We start from the raw sequence: 12,862 nt of genomic DNA, 5'->3' as shown, positions 1-12,862 counted from the left end.
TTCTTTTGTTAAAAATATTTACAGGCAAACTGGATTTACCTGTACATGTCATTTACATTTCCTTTATTTAAAAATATCTTAGTGACTCTTTTACCTTGCTTAAAATATAATTCAGTCAAATATTTAAACAGTTAAATAATTCTTTAATAAATATTCCCTGCTAGCTCATTATGTGTAGGGCACAGTGTTATATTCTGTGGGGGAAAATAGGTCTGTTAAGCTTAGATCTTGCCTTAAGGAGAGCTTTATGTCCTTGGAGAATTAACCAATATTATCTCCTCGTCGCTCTGAAAATATGCTGATCTATGTTTGAGATGTACTAATTGCCCTTGGTGACTCTTGAGATCTGTGCACTTTTGCTCTTGCTAATTGGGATGTACGCTCACCAAAAATCAGTTTTGTGCGTTCCAAAATCAGCTGTATTTATTTTAGTAATATGGTAATTTAATTTAGAATTACTTTGTGTTTTGAGTCCCTAAGATTGCTCCCACCTCGGGTGATTTGCTAGAAGGACTCAGTATATAGTTGTAATCACAGCTAAGATTTATTACAGGGAAGGACACAAGGCAGAGTAGCAAACAGAAAAGGTGAATGATACAAAGTTAGGAGACCTGGCACAAATTTCCAGGAGTCCTCTCCCAGTGGAATCACACAGGATACACTTAATTTCCCTTGAAACTAGTTGTGACAACCCATGTAAAGTGTTATCTACCAGGGAAACCTATATGAGCCTAGGAGTCCAGGGTTTTTGAAAGTCAGTAACAGAATCCTCTACCTAGCATACACCACAATTGCAGACTCTCAGAAGGAGAGCAAGTGTTCACCATAAACTACATCATTGGCACAGTTTAAGCACAGAGAGCCACTTTTACTATTTCGAGACAACTTTATACCAATGTAGAGAATTGTTTCCCTGTCAAGCACCCTAACACCAGCCAAGGGCCAGCTTTGCAAGCAGGACTTTCTAAGGAGAACAGTCTCAGGCCTGCTGTTATTAAGTCTTTTTTGCAGATTCATATACAAATGAAATATGAGTGCAGAAAAAATAGAGATCAAGAGAGAAAGTAGTTGTGTCTATGAAAACTAAGCTCAATATTTTGAAGAGATTTAATAAAGGTAGTTTTTTAAAAAATTGCAGTTGAATTGGATAAGTGCTAGACCATTATTTAGCCAAGTTTTATGTTTACAAGAATCACTTGGAGATTTTGTTGAAGTATGGATTCACATTAAATTAATTTTGGTAAAGATCTGGAGATTATGTGTTTCTAACGAGTTCCAAGATATGATGATGAGGGTGTTGGTTCATAAACTATACTTTGAGCAGCAAGATTCTGGAAGATACTAAAAGACAGAAAACTGATAAACTTTCAAAGATTTTTACCTTGAGATTTATATTACAGGTTTCTTTAAGTTGCTGCTCAATATTAAGTAAAATTGAGACGAGTAGGCAAAGCATTATGAGCATGGTTTAGGAGAGAGCATTATGCAAAAGTTTAATCAATAGATCCACACTCAAAGAAAAGGTCTTGGCCCTACACTAAAATATTCATGAATGTGTAATTACATATTTTAATTTACTATAAAATATGATGTGAATGTCTCAATGTTAAAAATTCCACATTTTTATAGACCTTTTCAATTATTTGACTGATTACTGGACAGTTGTATTGAATAATAGGACCTCTAGGGAATAACATAGAAATAAAAACTTACGGAGAGATCAAAAAGATAAATAGTGGAAGATGGAGAAATTATTCTAATCAGAAAAGTTCCTTTGTAAAGGAGGTGGCATTTATCCTTGGAGGCCTTGAAAGATGAGAAGATTTTGATAAGCAATGACAGAAGTAATGGGAAATGATGACAGGATCTTTTCCTAGAGAATTAGGATTTATGGAATAATGTTGTTAAGTCTGGAAGGTAGATTGATTGGTTCCAGGTTGTAGAGCTTGGATGGACAGCGTAAAAGCATTCTTCAATAACAAGAATAATGACTCACTATCCTTCTACAACCACTATTCAAAACCATCCAATGACTTTTCCTAACACTTAGGAGGAAATTGCAAATCTTGACAAGGCCTCTAATGGATCCCCTACCTGATCTGGATGCTGGCTCCCTCTCTGGTAGCCACTCTGGCCTTTTTCTTTATATTCTTAAATATGTCAAACATAACACCACTACAGGGCTTTTGTATCTGATGTTATCTCTGTCTGGTAGGGTCTTTTCTCAGGTATTCTCTTGGCTTTCTCTCTCCCTATGTAATTTTTACTTTGTTCAGGTGTCCCCTGGTCTATCATCTTGGATAGATCCGTATAAAATAGCACCTACCCGTCACAGTCTACCCTTTAACTCTGCTTTAGCTTTTCTGCATAGCACTTATAGTAACCTGGAATTATTTTTATATTTATTTCGTTTTTGTCTATAACTACCACTGAAATGTTAAGCTGAGTTTACTGAAATATCTCCAGAGCTTAGAATAGTGAATGAAACATAATAGGCACTCAATACATATTAGATGAATCAACAAGTATCAAAGGTATTATGTATTGAAATTTTTCTTATGTCAGAGCTGATTTAATGTGATATGGTAAAAAGTCCTTTGAAATAGATGGTTTTAGTGATACAAGGTTTCTTCCCAGAGCTAGAACAGTTCTTGATGTACAGTAGGTGTTCAATAAATATTAGATGAATGCATAGTTATCCTAATTTTTTATGCATTGAATTTTCCATTTCCATGTCATAGGTAATTTTATGCAAGTAAAACACAGCCATGTGTTCAGAAGGGTTGTATAGCTCTTCAGTGATATTCTCAGGTTTTATATCTCAGGCCATTGAACTATTTCTTGGAGTACTGCATGGTCCAACAGGAAGAGGTGAAACACAATGGCTGTACTAGAAAGTAGGAAGGTAGACTTAGGGAATAAAGAGGGAGGTTACATTGAAGAGGCCAAAGTTTTAGTCTATCAGTGTGCAGAACAACTACGTGTGTTGAGTGTTTGTGTGTGTACATATGTATATATTATACCTATATATACTGCAGCTCAGTACCTATTTACACACACTTTATTTATATCACTGTTAAACATGAACATATGCACCAGATATTCCCTTGGGTAGCCTTTAGATTTCCTAGGTACTGGCTTTAGGAAAGCCCATAATTGCTACTGGAAGGAGGCACTCCAGGTTGAAGAGATAAATTAAAAATGTAAAGATCCTGCAGTTGATGAATCTGTGGGTGGTAGGATAGGGCTAATTAGCTTCCTTTGGCCTCTAGCTTTCAGGTGGGATGTCAGATGTGAAGATGAATGACCTCTCATTCTGATTCTGGGCTCAGTGATATGATTCGCTTTGGCTAATAGAATGAGGCAGAAGCAGAGTTGTGCCTTTCCAAGCCCAGGCCCCAAGAGGCCTTAGATATTTCCACTTGGCTCTCTTTACCTCGGCCATTGAACAAAGAGGACATGTTGGCTAACCTGCTAATCCCAGGGAGGAGACTGAGAGACACGTAGAACAAAGCCAACCCACAGATGCATGAGGGAATAAGCAGGGATCAGCCAAATTCAGCAGACAGAGCAGCTGAATTCCACACGCATGAGAAATACATGTTTCTGTTTTAAGCCATTGCGATCTGGGGTGATCTTTTATGTGGCAAAAGCCAGTTGATACAGGCAGGATACCAACTGTATATCCTCTTTGTGTTGATATCTCTCCTTCCCTTCATATTCATTGCACTTCTGTCTTTCTACTTCTGCAGCAATTATTTACACAGCTTCCTTCTCAAGTTCCATTTTCCATTCACACTACCACCACCTTAACTTCAGGTGCTGTCTACACTTTGCGCCTTAATTTTTCCCTTTTGCCTCTTTCTTATACTGTTTTATAAGATGCTAACAGGAATATAGTAGTAAAGTGTTCTATTCTAAAAATATATATATAGGAAAAGGAATTCTTAAATAAAACCAAAATTAAATGCTATTCTTTAGTGGTATTCCAAACGATTTTAATATGCTGTAATGGGTTGAATTGTGTTCCCTAAAAATTTATTTGTTGATATCCTAATCCCTAGGACCTCAGAATATTAACTTATTTGGAAATAGGGTTATTGCAGATGTAACTAATTAAATTGAAGAAGGTCATCCTAGAGTAGGAAGGACCCTTAATCCAACATGACTGTGTCCTTATAAAAGGGAAATTTGGACACAGACATGCACACAGGGATAACACCATGTGAGGATTGGAGTGATGGTGCCACAAGCCAAGGAACTCCCTCCCAGAAGCTAGGAGAGAGGCCTGGAACAGATCCTACCCTACACCTTCAGAGGGATCATGGCCTTCCTGATACCTTAATTTTAGACTTCTGGCCTTCAGAGCTGTGAGTCAATGAATTTTCATTGTTTTAAGACACCCAGCTTGTGGTACTGTTACAGCAGCTCTAGTAAAGTAACATATTTGCTAATATGCATATTAACCTTTAGGAAAGAAGTGTAGAACTTTCCATGATTTCATTCACTACTGCACCCCTCACATGTATTCTCTTATCATTGTCTTCAGGAGGAATGTTAAGTAGAATTCCAGGTTCATCAAATTATGGACAGGTAACATAGATTTCTTTTCCAAGGCTTCCTATCAAATATTTGCTTGATGATGTATGTAATACTTGGGTGATATTTGATGAAACCCTTGAGTCTAAAATCAAAATTAAAGAGTGGTTAAGAGTGAAGGTTTCTTCCAAAACCCTTTTAGTACTAAGTATGTGTCATCCTTCTACCTTTTATAAAAATATAGCATTATTCATATTCAGTGTCTTTAAAATATAAATCACAAAGGCTGAAGTCTTTCACATAGTTTTTTCTCACAGAGCTCTCAGAAAAAGAAATCATCTTTTATTTGAGCAAAATCTCCCACCATTATTTCCCATTGATGCTTTTGTTCACGTAGCCTATTAGGAAAGAGAAAATAGATGTGACTCTTGACCTTTCCATAAAGGGAGAATTTTGTTAGCTTTACCACTGCTTGACTGGAAATGAATTTTAGAGAAAGAGTGGGATGAAGTCCCCTGCAGTGCATTTTATATAACTTTTCTTTTTTATCATCAAACATGAAGCCTACACTGTTAGATCACCCAGAATTTATAGTACCCTTTGTGTTTAATAGGATCCAACCTAGGTAGGACCAGCAACTGACAATCGTTTTAAGTTATTAAACAGAAATTGTTGGTATAACACTAATATGTTCTTCTTGAGCAAGCATTGTTTGAAGATGATCGTAAATTACAATACCTGCTATTCAGTTGGCCATGACACCGTGATTCTCAAGGAGGCAGCTTCTTACACATTCTCATATATCCAGTAACCCCACTACGGAGGAGGTGTCCAATGATATCTTTCTAAGCTTGTTTCAAGGTCTTGTATATTTTTATTTTGAAGATTTCACATATGTTGCTTAGGAACAATAATGTCTGGATGCAAGGTGAAAGAATTTTTAAACTATTTAAAGTAGTTGGTAGCTAAATGGATTCCAAGTTGGGAATACATAGGCTCCAACCCTGACATGGGAGTAGACTTTGAACATCTTACCTAACCTCTGAGGCTTCACTTTTCTTACCTGAAAAAGGAGAGGATTGGATGAGATAATTTCCAGCTGTAAAATGTTACAACTTGAGCTGAAGTAGAGCTTGTGGTTAAGTCTGAGGTATGTCTGAATATATCTAGTGAAGCGGTCACACAGACCCATCAAGAATATATCCCATGAGCTGAAGGGGGTGGATCTTTATGGGAATGTTTGACTAAAGAACCTTAGAGGAAAGACAGTCGGTGGTCAGAGTGCTATCTATTTCTCAGCTTGATTGAATGAATTGGTTTTCAGTGCTCCATGAGAGCTGTAGCAGGCAGAACTTAAAAGTGGTGTCTTCAGAAGGGACTGCAATATTTCCTTCCACTTAAGAAGCCATTCTTCATCACAAACACTATCAATAAAAAGTTTTCACAGAGGGGCTTCCCTGGTGGCGCAGTGGTTGAGCGTCCGCCTGCCAATGCAGGGGACACGGGTTCGTGCCCCAGTCCGGGAAGATCCCACATGCCGCGGAGCGGCTGGGCCCGTGAGCCATGGCCGCTAAGCCTGCGCGTCCGAAGCCTGTGCTCCACAACGAGAGGCCACAACAGTGAGAGGCCCACGTACCAAAAAAAAAAAAAGTTTTCACAGAAAACAACTTAAAAGGATGCACTGCATTAAATTTACATATCAATGTAATAGACATCCTGATTTCAGAGCCATAAAATATGAAGGCAACTTGTGACTCGGATCGAAAGAAATGGGACATTTGAGATATGGAGCACAGGCTGTGCTATATCACTATCTAAAATCATAGATTTGTCAAGTATTATCATCTCTCGTCTCTCTTATATTTAAATGCCATGAGAACAGGTACCTTTGCTATCTGGTGCATTATTTTACCTTTACTATTTTGTACATTGTTTGATCTCCAGTGACTTGAGCAGTGTTGAGCACCTAGAAGACATTCAATACAGCTTTGTTAATTGAATACATGAATTAATGATGACAGTGTCTGTCATTTATTTGGAGAGAACAGAGTTCCATTTTTATATGGAAAACAGTAGAGCACCTGAACAGTATTGACTGAAGGGAACCCAGTACTGCTTTGGTAGCTTCAGGGATTAGCTTTGGGAAATTAATGCCCTAAGCAAGAAGACTGTGTCGTTGTGAATGGTAGCCATAATGTTCCAACAGCGTGCAGCTTCCATCTCAAGTAATTTTTATATGAAGGCAACAGCAACACTGTTTATGAGTCCATGTGACTCATCACCATATATAACCACACACCACAGTAAGAAGCTGAAATTCCTGCAACAGATAAGTAAATAGAGCAGACCACTGACATTTGGGTTATAACTCTGAATATGATCTCCCTGTGGAAATCTAGGTTTAAATTCAACCATTTCATTTATTCAACAAACATTTCTTCAGTGCTTAGTATATAAATTAACTTACTAAGTACTGAGAATACAAAATGAACAAGAAATAATTTTTGTTTATCCTACCCTACTGGATGCTGCCAAAAGCTCACTGGAGGGAGGACAAATAGATTTTTATAATAATATTTAAAATAAATATGATAAATGTATTACAAACAATGTTTCATAGAACCATAGCAAGATGAGGGCTTTATCTTATATCTTTTAGGATATAAGGCAAAGAAAAGGCAAAGAAAAACTGGCCAACTTGTTTCTCAAAGAATGTTTACTCTATCACCTTCCAAAAGTTAAGTCTGAGTCCATTATCTATAAGAAAACTGACTAGTGATCTCCTAGAAAAGCAAAGTATTGGTAATACATGTAACTATAAACAAAGTCAGTGTTTTTTTTTTTTTTCCTGAAAAGAGTAAGACCTTGACATGATGATAAGAAACCTGCAACTTCAGAGGCAAACACTTTTCCACAGGGCACCTATGAACCAAAGCTTCTGTGCAATCATGAGAAGCAAGGAGGTGCATATTGAAATACCGCAGTATTTGAAGGATTCCCTAGGTGCACAGTTACTGAGCACCAGCCTGATTGATATGTGTGAGAAAAAACAAGAGAAATTTGAGAGGACAAGGTACATGCAAATGTTAATCATTTCCACTAATAATTACCTTATTCTGGTAGACAAATACTGCATACTTGCTTTTAGGAACTACTACATTTGAAAAGAAAAAGGTAGTTTTTGCCTGTATCTAAATGTGGTAGAAATGGCAATGTTTTGTATTTTTTCCTTAGTTGATAGGAATTAAAGGTTTTTCCAGGTTCTAAAAGCACTTATTTCCATCTGCACTGAGTAAAGGAAAGAGATGTCAAAACAAATAAATCAAGATTAGCTTAAATGTTGAGCAATGGTGATGGGATGAATGAAGGACAACATAACTGACTAAACTCTGGAAAATTTCTGTATTATTAGAGCACTTGTTATAGAAAGCCATTAAGTGGCATGGCAATCATTTATAAGTATCCATACCTGGGAAAATCTGAAAAAGCCAATCGTCACGTTGAAGAGGAATGAAATACAGAGAATTACATGCTGTTTTGTATAATCCACCTACCCCTATAGATTAGAGTATAATGTTAACCAGCAGATTTCTTTACAAAACGTTAGATTTTCAATAATATAATTAATCATCTCTTAAAATTTCCACAGATTGTAATAAATACTCATTTTACTCTCAAAAGTGGGAGGAGGGGAAATTAGATAGGGAACAGAAGAAAACTATTGCTTCATCCCACAGCTTTCATCTCTCTAAATTGGAAACTTTCTGGGCACGTATATTAAAATGTTATGACTATATAAGCATATTTTGTGCATCCTATCTTCCTATGTCCAAATATGTAATCAAGCGAGGTTAACCCCAAGGATAAGCCTAGCCATGTTCTTTTCCTTTCTTCTCTTTCACACACAATTAAACATGCTCCACCCTCTCTATCTGTAAACTGGTTCAAGGGTTGGCTGCATAATTTGTGGAGTCCAGTGCAAAATTAAAATGCAGGACCCCCTGTTCAAAAAGGAGCAAAAATACAACTAAAGGTAACAGAACATGAAGCTTTTTCTTTTCTTCCATAGTCTCTCTCTTGACTTGCCATTGTGTTTTGTATTGGTTTTTTAAGTAAAAAAAAAATTAAATTTTTAATTATTAGTTTGAATTTTACTGCTCATATTTATATTACACAATGCCAGTTTATAACGTAGAAATAGCAACATATTTAATTTGTTAGAAATACTAAAAGTATACAATTCATACTTCATACGTATGGAAATGCTGCACAAAATTTGTTCTTACATTACGTTTTGATAGGCACACATTCTATTAATCTTATTGCCTTCAGCTCTCTGGTGAGTAAGGAAGTAAAAAGGAACTACAGGTTGCTCTATCTTTCCCTTTTTTTCCGTATGTCAGCATTTTCAGTGTAAATGTGTAGCTCATACATGGAAGTAACACATATGTGAAAAGATACTGTAGGAGGTCTTGGTTTTTCGTGTTTTTTAGAATACCATTGCCTTCTGTCTTCATTTGAAGCAAGTTCTTGTTCTAATAGTTAAGTGTGACCTCTCAGGTCTGGCGTGCTCTGCTTATTCAGTTGTAGATGTAACACAGGTATCTTGTGCTAACTTTGAGTCTTATGGAACTCACGTGCATTGTGTGTCCACCAGAATTCTGTGTCATGAAGTATTGCAAATGGCGTGAGCAGGAACAGAGATGCACATGTGCAGTGTGCATCTTTTCTGGTAACATGCGTGCTCCATTGTCCCATCAGTTTTCACTAGCAAAGCACAAGTTCAAAGACAAAATTATTAGGAATTTGAAGAAGGCAGCAACAGAGCATTAAAGCATGCTCAGTCCCTTCAGAGAATGAGGCTCTTTGTGATTGCCCAGGTCACACACTATGAAGCTAGCCCTGACTGGTTGTGTGTGTGTGTGTGTGTGTGTGTGTGTGTGTGTATTTATTTATATGTGTATATTTATATATTTTAACATGTCTTTATTTTTATTATCATTATTATTTTTGGGCTGCGCTGCGCCCCATTCAGGGATCTTATCTCTCCAGCCAGGGATCGAACCCACGCCCCCTGCAGTGGAACCACGGAGTCTTAACCACTGGACCGCCAGGGAAATCCCATGTATATTATTTTTACTTCGGGAAAATTAGAGGCTCTGTTTATGTCTTGAGCCCACATCAGTCATATCTTGTCTTGTTATTGTAACATATGTAATCTCAACATTGTACTGTGTGTATCTTTAAGGAAGAGGGGTGGCTACACAGCTATTGTTCCCTGAACCATATACCAAATAATAAGATCCAGTCCTCCACCATTAATACCATCTGATAACTAAATATTTATAACTACTGGAGTTATAAATAAATAACTCCAATGACTTGTTAGGTAAGACATAAGCCTCAGAATAATGACCACAAGAGATCACAGCCCATCTGATAAATGAACCAGCCTGTGCCAAAGCTTTCCAACAGGTGAACTCAAGGGCATAGAAAGGGGCCCAGTGTGGGTAATAGGATCTAGTCTATCCTTGGCTATTTGAATATAGCCAGCTTTCACATATATGCCACAGAGATCTTATATTCACCCAGATCTCTCTCCTGTTGAACTGCTTTTTCTGATCTTTTTTGGTCATCTTGTCCTGGTTCTTTTCTATCCCAGTATTTCATTTTGCCTTGCTGCTGTTATTTGTGTCCATCTCTCCTTGTTTTATAATCACAGTGACCTTTTGCCAGTTATCTCGGCCCTATCCACTGAGGCTCTGAATGTTCTCTTTGCATGTTGTAGCAATGTAGAATGTTCTCTTTGCATGTTGTAGACTCTCAAGAGAGGTACGGTGAGAATTTGACTGAAGTGTATGTCTATGGTAGAGAGGTTGAAGAAATAGAGTTAAGTGAAATAAAGAGTTGAGCATAGCAAAAATAAGTAGGGGGATGAGGGATCATGATGAGGTTGATATTAAAGAATTGGTAAAGGGGAAAGACAAGAAGTCGTGCTCAAAGGGGGAAATAAGTTTGAGATTATAGAGCTTGTAATGAAGATGAGGTTGAAGATGTGACAACGTGGGTGGGTTGGCTGACCTGGATTGAAAGGGTAAAGCTAAGTAGGGCAAAGAACTTTTATTTTATTTGATTATTAGAGCATAGAGAATGCTTGTCAGAAGTTTTAATAATCACTGCAAGGTTCTTTAAATCTTGAAATGTTTTTCTTCAAGCATTCAATAGGCAAGTTTGTGCTTAAAAGCCACCCCATTAAGAGAGCTATTATCTTACCTTCTCAATGTCCTAATCACTCATAAATTGAATTAAAAGCACCGTATGCCAGATTTTCCTTTGGATTAATCATAATTACCCAGCAAGTAGTTTTCAAAAATCATTAGGCTGCAAAAACAGTATTTGGTTTGTACAGTTTGCTTTAATTTCATCCACATTTGTTAGTCAGCTGTGTTTCCTGCTGATCCTCTTTTGTATTTTAGAGCAAGCTTGTGTAATTAGACTTACAGAGCAAGAACATCTTGTAGCATACACTGTGTCCATGTCTTTGTGTCATCAAAATAACTGTTGGAAAGTATAAAAAATTCACTCAACTCCTGTTTGAACTTTAAGGTTTTAAAAAGTATCAATTTTCTTGATTGTTCTAATAAATGAATTATTTTACTTATGGTTTTCCCTAGAAGTTTTCTACAAAGAGTAATCAGAAAGTAAATATTATGAATGGAGTAATTTGTCTTAACTGGGTTGATCTGGTGCTGTTTCATTAGTAACATTAATTTCTTTGGGGGACACATTTTTTTCCCTGAAGGATTGGTTCAGAGAAAATAAAGATGTTTGCCAAATACATATTAAAAGTTAACATACAGGGCTTCCCTGGTGGCGCAGTGGTTGAGAGTCCGCCTGCCGATGCAGGGGATACGGGTTCGTGCCCCGGTCCGGGAAGATCCCACATGCCGCGGAGCGGCTGGGCCCGTGAGCCATGGCTGCTGAGCCTGCGCGTCCGGAGCCTGTGCTCCGCAATGGGAGAGGCCAGAACAGTGAGAAAAAAAAAGTTAACATACAATTTTACTCTAATGAGTTCCATAGAAAATGCATATTCTTACAAGATATATTCATTATATATTGAATAGAGGAATGCCATTTTGAAAAGTAGCACTATATTTGTACCACTAAAATTTTTAATATCTGGGCGTATTTGAGAAGTAACATTAAAGATATTTTCTAATTTTTAATCCTTTATATTTTTTAGCACTTTAAAATAATATGTCCACTTAAGGTATTTCATTTCAACTTTGTGACAACCCTAAAATATAGATACTGTTTTCAATCATAGGTGAATAAACTGCTTAGAGTAGAGAAATAACTTCACTTAAAATAGTTTAAAACAGGCTTAAAGTATTTTATTTCATGAAATGAATTTGTGGGGGAGGGATACTGGACTGTAGATATAAATTTAGGAATTAGCAGGATATAGATGATATAAAATCATGAGACAAGAGGCAGAGCCCAAAAATTACACCCAGGAGAACTCCAAAAATTAGAATTTGAGAAGATGAGAATCTGGCAGAGTAAAATGCTAAGTCAAGGAACTGTTATGAGAAGGAGACCATGATCAACTGTGTCAAATGCTGCTGCTAAAACAGATAAGAAGATGACCCAAAGGACAACCACAGTATTTAGCAACAATGGAGATAACTGCCAAGTTTGTCAACTATTGTTTCAGTGGAAAGCAAAGATGAAAGCCTGATTGGATTCAAGAGAGGATGAGAGAAGTAGAACAGAGATGATAACAACTTTTAAAATATTTTTTTGCTAAACGAGGAGCACAGACACTGGATGTTATCTGAAGGAGAATATGAATATCAGAGGAGGGTTTTTGTTTTGTGTTGATATGGGAGATATTTCAGAATGTTTATCTGGTGGAAATGATCCCAGACAGAGGGAAGCATTTATGATTAAGAAGAGAGAGAGGATGGGTAGGATGAAGGAAGATGTGGTGGTAGAATGTAGCATGATGGTGTGTCAGAGGTACTGAAGTGTTCGTAGAGTCCAGTAGTTCCCTTGGTCACCTGGGCTTACCCTTCAGCTGATGAAGTAATGGCACATGGGAAAGTGTATTATGAAAAGCAGGAACAACACAATTCCCAGTAGACTATATTCAATAGACCACAATCATATTCTGAAGTGACATTGACATTTTGCCACAGATAAGCACGAGGAGGCAGCACGACCTGGTATATTAAGTCATCTATCTGCAGTACTCCCCCTCCCAGACTGCTCCTGCGTGACGGTGGAGCCGAGGAGACCTTATGTGTGGCCACTATTCTCT

The 12,862-nt window shown here is 37.2% G+C and overlaps 1 protein-coding gene across 1 annotated transcript in view; it reads left to right on the top strand.

Moving 5' to 3' along the window:
- Positions 1 to 12,862, top strand: part of TMTC2 (transmembrane O-mannosyltransferase targeting cadherins 2) — an 850,034-nt gene that overhangs the window by 729,754 nt on the left and 107,418 nt on the right. The window lies entirely within an intron of this gene.

The sequence above is a fragment of the Lagenorhynchus albirostris genome, chromosome 11 (assembly GCF_949774975.1).
Source record: "Lagenorhynchus albirostris chromosome 11, mLagAlb1.1, whole genome shotgun sequence".
In the NCBI taxonomy this organism is placed as follows: domain Eukaryota; kingdom Metazoa; phylum Chordata; class Mammalia; order Artiodactyla; family Delphinidae; genus Lagenorhynchus; species Lagenorhynchus albirostris.
This window is presented reverse-complemented; position numbering and strand designations above follow the sequence as displayed.